Below are 6,000 nucleotides of genomic sequence, written 5' to 3'. Positions count from 1 at the left end.
GCCGTGAACATAATTGAATTTATTAATTCACATGGCTTAAAAATGGTTCAACAGCACAATCGGAGTCTAAATTTCTCAACATTATTAATATTGGCATTCTTCAAATAGATACACATGCAGTCTCAGTAGTTGGTTTGAGTGTTGAGATGATGACGGCACAATAATTGAAATGGTGCATAAGTCGCCTTAATAATCACTAATCATTATACATAAGGCCTAGGCTGAACCCCTAATCTATTGCATGCAGATTTTACTTTTAGATTGTAAAATAGGCCTAGTTGGTTGATTCATATATTGCTACAAATCTAATGGCCTGGCTTGGCAGAACCACCACGACCAGTCCACACCATACCCACCATTTTGCTACCTATTTTTAATTAAAACATAGCCCCACCATTTTCCAAACCGTACCATCACCGAACCACAAAACCACGAGCTCTTTGTGACAGATTGAGAAATCCACTAAAATTGACTCCCAACCAAGATCCAAGTTTAATTTGCATACTATTATTGAATATTTAGTTTGAATGCTTTTGATTGATCTGAACCGCAGCAAACAAATAGAATTGGAAGTGAATTTTCTGTTCCCAGCAGGAACCATACTTTGCACACGTACAAAAGTAATGAACGCAAACTAGCTAGTAGTTACATCATAACAAAAATCCTCATTCTCATTAGTATTCCATTTCATACTCCATCAACTTTAATTTGCATGCTACATGTTTGATTTTTTTTTTTCTTTTTTTTCTCAATTTTACACTTTGAATACTTTATAATGAAATAAAAATAGACGTATGGACAGGGGCGGAGCCAGGGGGGGTCGAGGGGGGGCAATTGCCCCCCTTGACCTTCCCCCAAACAGTCTAACACTTATTTTCCTCCCCCCCCCCCCCACCCCTACCCCTACCAGATTGCCCCCCCTGACCTTCCCCCAAACAGTCTAACGCTTATTTTCCTCCCCCCCCCCCCCCTGCCAGATTTTTAGATTAGTTTGCTCTTTTTAACCAAGAGTCAAGAGATAAGTATTACAATTTATTTTGCTAAGAAAAGATAAGTTTTACATTTTATTTGAAAAAAAAAAAAAAAAAAAGCAAACTCGTAACTTAATTATAGACTCACGATAGTTTTTTTTTTTTTTTTTTCTTGATATTTATTAGAAGTCTTACGGCACTTTTGGTGTTTTACAATAATTGAAAATCAATATTTTTAAGGGAATATCCATGAGCTAATCCATGGGTTTTATGGGTCAACAAGTTGCTATTGCTGCAAAGTTTCAAAAGGTGGGAAACACACTCTGTTTTAAAGTCATGAAACAGGGGAGTTTCACTCTAGCTCCCTTGGCTCTCTAAAGTTTTGAATTTAAAGTGTCTAGAGGAAGTCCTTACTAGTTTTTAAGATGTGTTTAAAGTCACATCATTTCCAAAGGTGTTTTGTAACTTTTGTTTGTTCTAACCAAAGTCATCTATAGCCAAGGTTCATTTTGACGTTTTTGCATTTATAATTCAAAATCATGAACACAATTTCAGCTATGTGTTTTGTACACATGCTATGTAACTATTGCTGTTCTTTTTAATCTTGCCCCCCCTAAACTAAAATCCTAGCTCCGCCACTGCGTATGGATCAGCCCCAATTATTAATAAAGGCAAATTTTGTATATACCTTTTTTTTTGTGTGGGGGGATATAGAGTTGGGTTCTGTCCCTCCTTATAATCACACCAGCCAAATAAAAGAAAGAAACTAAGGGTAGAGTCATGACTAGAATTGGTGAGACTTACGAGATTGAGTCAACAAGTGATGAATCCCTTAACCCCTAAAATGAGTCCCTAAAAGTCCCAACAAGTGTTGAATCCTTACCCTTGCTCACATTCCTCAACCCTTTGATCCTTTAGATTTTGAAGGAATGAGAGGCCCCACATAAAAAAAAAAAAAAAAATAATGTTGAACCTCATAACAAAAATATTGGTGGAATATAGAATAGATATTTGCTACACATCATTTGCCAAAGTCAATTATCCAGAGTCCACTCCACACACTAAGTTGCAGCATAAAGTATGGAATAACTTGAGCCCTATCTTGTTTGGGCTGGACAGAAAAGACACTATTTGAATGCAAACACACTTAAAGGAGATTTTTTGAATTTAACTCGGCCCAGTAGTTGGTCTCTCATGTCCAAAACTCGGTGGGCCTCATTCGTGGGGAAAAAAATAATGGACATGTTCTATAGACTATAGGTGTTTATACATGTCCTATATATATATATATATATATATAAATATATATAAACACAGAGGAAGAAAAAGAAAGCGAGATGAAAGAAAGCATGTCCAAAGCGTTATGTTTAGCATTTGTTGCAAAGTATATAACTACGTATAATATTTAGTAGAAAAAGAGTTGTCAAAATCTAGTATTGGTCTTTATATATATGCACATCGCGCGTTGGAACCAGCTTAACTACACGTCTAAAGTGAGGTGAATGCAGATCTACATCTGTAGAGATTGGGCCAAAACCAGAGTTGGGCCTCGGGGGGTCCAGTTTGGTTGAACAAAAACAAATTTATTATACCAAAAATATTAGGCTATGCTTTGTAATTTGCTTTTGTTTTTCGTTTCCAATTTCTTGTTTTTAAGGAAAAATTTTTTTTCTTGTATTTTCAAAGTGGAAAACGCGTTTGGTTAGTTGAAAACAAAAATTAATTTTTCAAGAATAAAAAACAGAAAATTCTTCCCCCCACCCCTTTTTTTTTTTTCCTGAAGTATTCACAATATTTTGTATATTCACTCCAATTTTTAAATTTAAATGATTTGTATATAGTCTTCAACTCAAAGCATGAAACTTATAATTTTTTTTTTTTTTGAGATGCTAGAAATGAAACTTATAATTGAAAATTTTCAAACTACCATAAGGAAAATAGGCTTTAAATGTGACAATTAAGTGACTAAAGTTTATATACGAAGGCATCAATGATGCCAATTATTCTCCAACTTCAAATACATCAATGATGCTTGTTATTTGTCGACACTAACTTTCTAATTTGATCACTGTAAGTTCATATTTCAACTAATATATAAATCTTAAGTCCAAATATTTACCCAACAATTATAATAATAATAACAACAATTACTTTTGTCAGAATATAAAACAATAATATGTAATTCAGATAGTAAAAAAAAAAAAAAAAACACAAGTTAAAAATAAATAAATAAATAAATAAAGATATGAAAATATTATCAACGTTGGGGGAGGGGAACTAGTTGAAAGCAATATAGTTTGGAGCTTTATGCTGAGGCACGTGGGCTCACAAAACCAAAAAGGAACATATAACAATGCAAAGAAAACAAATTGAACTGAAGGAATAGAAGACGAGACGAAGGAGAAGAAGAAGGGGGCTTGCCAAAAACTGTGAAACACAGTTCAAATTTGCTAGCAGAAATTGAAATCTGAAATTAGGGAGATGGGTCTTGGAGTGAAGAAGATGAATAACAGTCTGACGAATTTATCAACCACAAAGAAAGTCGTAGAACAAGAAGAAATCTGAAATTAGGAGGGGAGAGAGAGAGAGGGGGGGAATGGGCCTTACTAGGTTCTCATATATAAGCCTGAAAAAACAAAACTGAAAATAGCTAATTTTTCTTTATAAATTAGAAAGGAAAACTATTTTCTATTTTTCATTGGTTTCAGCTAACCAAAAAAATTTTTAGTTATTGGATACAGAAAAATGGTCGTTGAAAGCAAAAAATGGAGAGAAAAAAAAAAAGTTACCAAAAGGTCCAAAACGTTACCTTATGTTTTCCAAAAAAGTATGGTGATTTTTTGTTACGAAATAATAACCTAATCTTTCTTTATTATGTAGAAAGAAGAGTATAAGAAGACAACCTATACTTTGCACTTATTTACATAACTCATAAAGGTAGGAGAGTATTATTGTGTACAAAAGTAGGTAGGGTAGGAGGCTTTGATACCAGTTCCAGTTACAGACAGAAAGTACATTGCACGGTTATTGTGATGTGGGCCTAAAATTTCAACAATGCACTTGGGAAGAACAGAATGTGGTTATTCTATAGGTGTGCTTGTTTGGTGGTAAAATTAGGTGAACGAAAAATTTTAGAAAGAAAAAGGGAAAAAAACTTTTTTGGAGTGTATTTGGTTGGGTGGGGAGGAAGGAAAATAAATGAGGGGTCTAGGTATTTTCTTCCCGGGCCTACCAAAAAATTTTCTCTCCAAAATGAAGAGAAAACTAAATGAAGAAAATAAGGCTGCTTAATGGACAAAATGCCCATGTGCACTTGCACATGGACAATTCGTCTAGTTCTTTTTTTTTTTTTTTTCTTGTCCTAGTCATTGCCCTTTTTTTTTTTTTTTTTTTTTTTTTTTTTTTTGATTTCCTAGGTTGTGGGTGTGATAGTTGTTTTGTTTTTATTCTTTTTTTTTTTCTTTTTTTTTTGTTTTGTTTTGTTTAACTAGACATGACTTTTTTTTTTGGGACATGATTTTTATTTTTTAATAAATTGGGTGATTGCTTTTTTTTTTTTTTGGGTTGTTTGTCACTTTTTTGTTTTAATTGGTCATTATTTTTTTAACAAAGGTCTATATAAACTCACTTTTTTCATCCCTTCACTTTTTCACTCCCAACCAAACAAAGAGGAAAGAAATTAAAATCTTTTCTATCCTTCCACTTTTTTATCCTCCCATCATTTTCTATCCTCCCACCTTTTCACCTTTCCCATTATTGAGAGAGATTTCAATAATGGGAAGGGGGGTTAATATGATGATGAAGAAAGAGGGGTTGATTGTATTTTTGGTTTTTCTCCCCAATTCCAAATAATAATTCTATTTTAAAAAATTTTAGTTTTTCAAAAATATTCTTTATTAATTTTATGAATTTTTTAATATAATAAAGACACTTAACAACAATCAATCCAACATAATTGGATGGAATGCCTAATTAAATAAACTTGAAAGTCAAAAAACTTTAATTTGACGAAAGTGAAATTAAATGAAAAAATTGAATTTTAAGCAAAGTTAAAGAGTGCAATTTGTAATTTAGCCTAATAATAAAAGTTTTTTTTTTTTGTTTTTTGCTTTTTGGCTAAGTGTGAAGTGAGTTTTCAAACAATTTAATAACTTGTACATATATGTGTTTATTTCAAGGGAGTCAATTTTGTATTGGAAGCCATTTCGGTTTAATTAGGGAAACAAAATATTTCGGTATTGGTGTACCATTTCAGGATTACCACTATTTATATATTTCTATACATTTATATATATTTGTATTTATTTATGTAAGTATGAATTTATTAATTTTTATGCTTATCAACATAAAATTTAAATTGCACATATTTTATAAGCCTAAATATAGCTTAAGTTCATTAATTAAATATATTAACTTAAATAATATGCGTTTTTTACAAATATTTTTTATTGTACTGACCGAAATGCCAATACCTTCCAAAGCAACTGAAACATCCTGATATAGTCAATATAGGTCGGTACAATCCGGTATTTCATCTAGTACATTTTAGAGGAATACCGGTACCCATTTGATGATTAGTATGATATATTTTCTTGGTATAGCTGGTACCGATAGGATATTGACTTCTCTAATTTATTTGTCATAAAAAAGTACAACATATCTATTTAGGGAGTTAGCTACGATAAATATTCAAATTCAAATTGTACAATTGTGTATACCATGTGACTGTCATCTTATTACAATTCTCACGTAATGATGGTTGAGTAGGATTTGCATGATTCTTGTTCATGTCATTGCTGAATTGCTGTCAACATTATTTCCAAAATTTTGCTTTCTTGATCCTTGCTATGACCGTAATTACTAATTACTGCTAATACTAATAAGGAATAAAGATCATACGTGGAAGTGTTCCACTTTATATTTATCAACTTTAGTATGCCAAGTCCATAAAAAAAACCTTTAGTATGCCGGCAAATGTCTATTTTTTTTTTTTTTTTTTAAAAGAACTTTTGTTACTTTATAATAGAAA

This window comes from Quercus robur, chromosome 3 (assembly GCF_932294415.1).
Source record: "Quercus robur chromosome 3, dhQueRobu3.1, whole genome shotgun sequence".
In the NCBI taxonomy this organism is placed as follows: Eukaryota; Viridiplantae; Streptophyta; class Magnoliopsida; order Fagales; family Fagaceae; genus Quercus; species Quercus robur.
The sequence above is the reverse complement of the archived record's forward strand: the minus strand, read 5'-3'. Positions refer to the sequence as shown.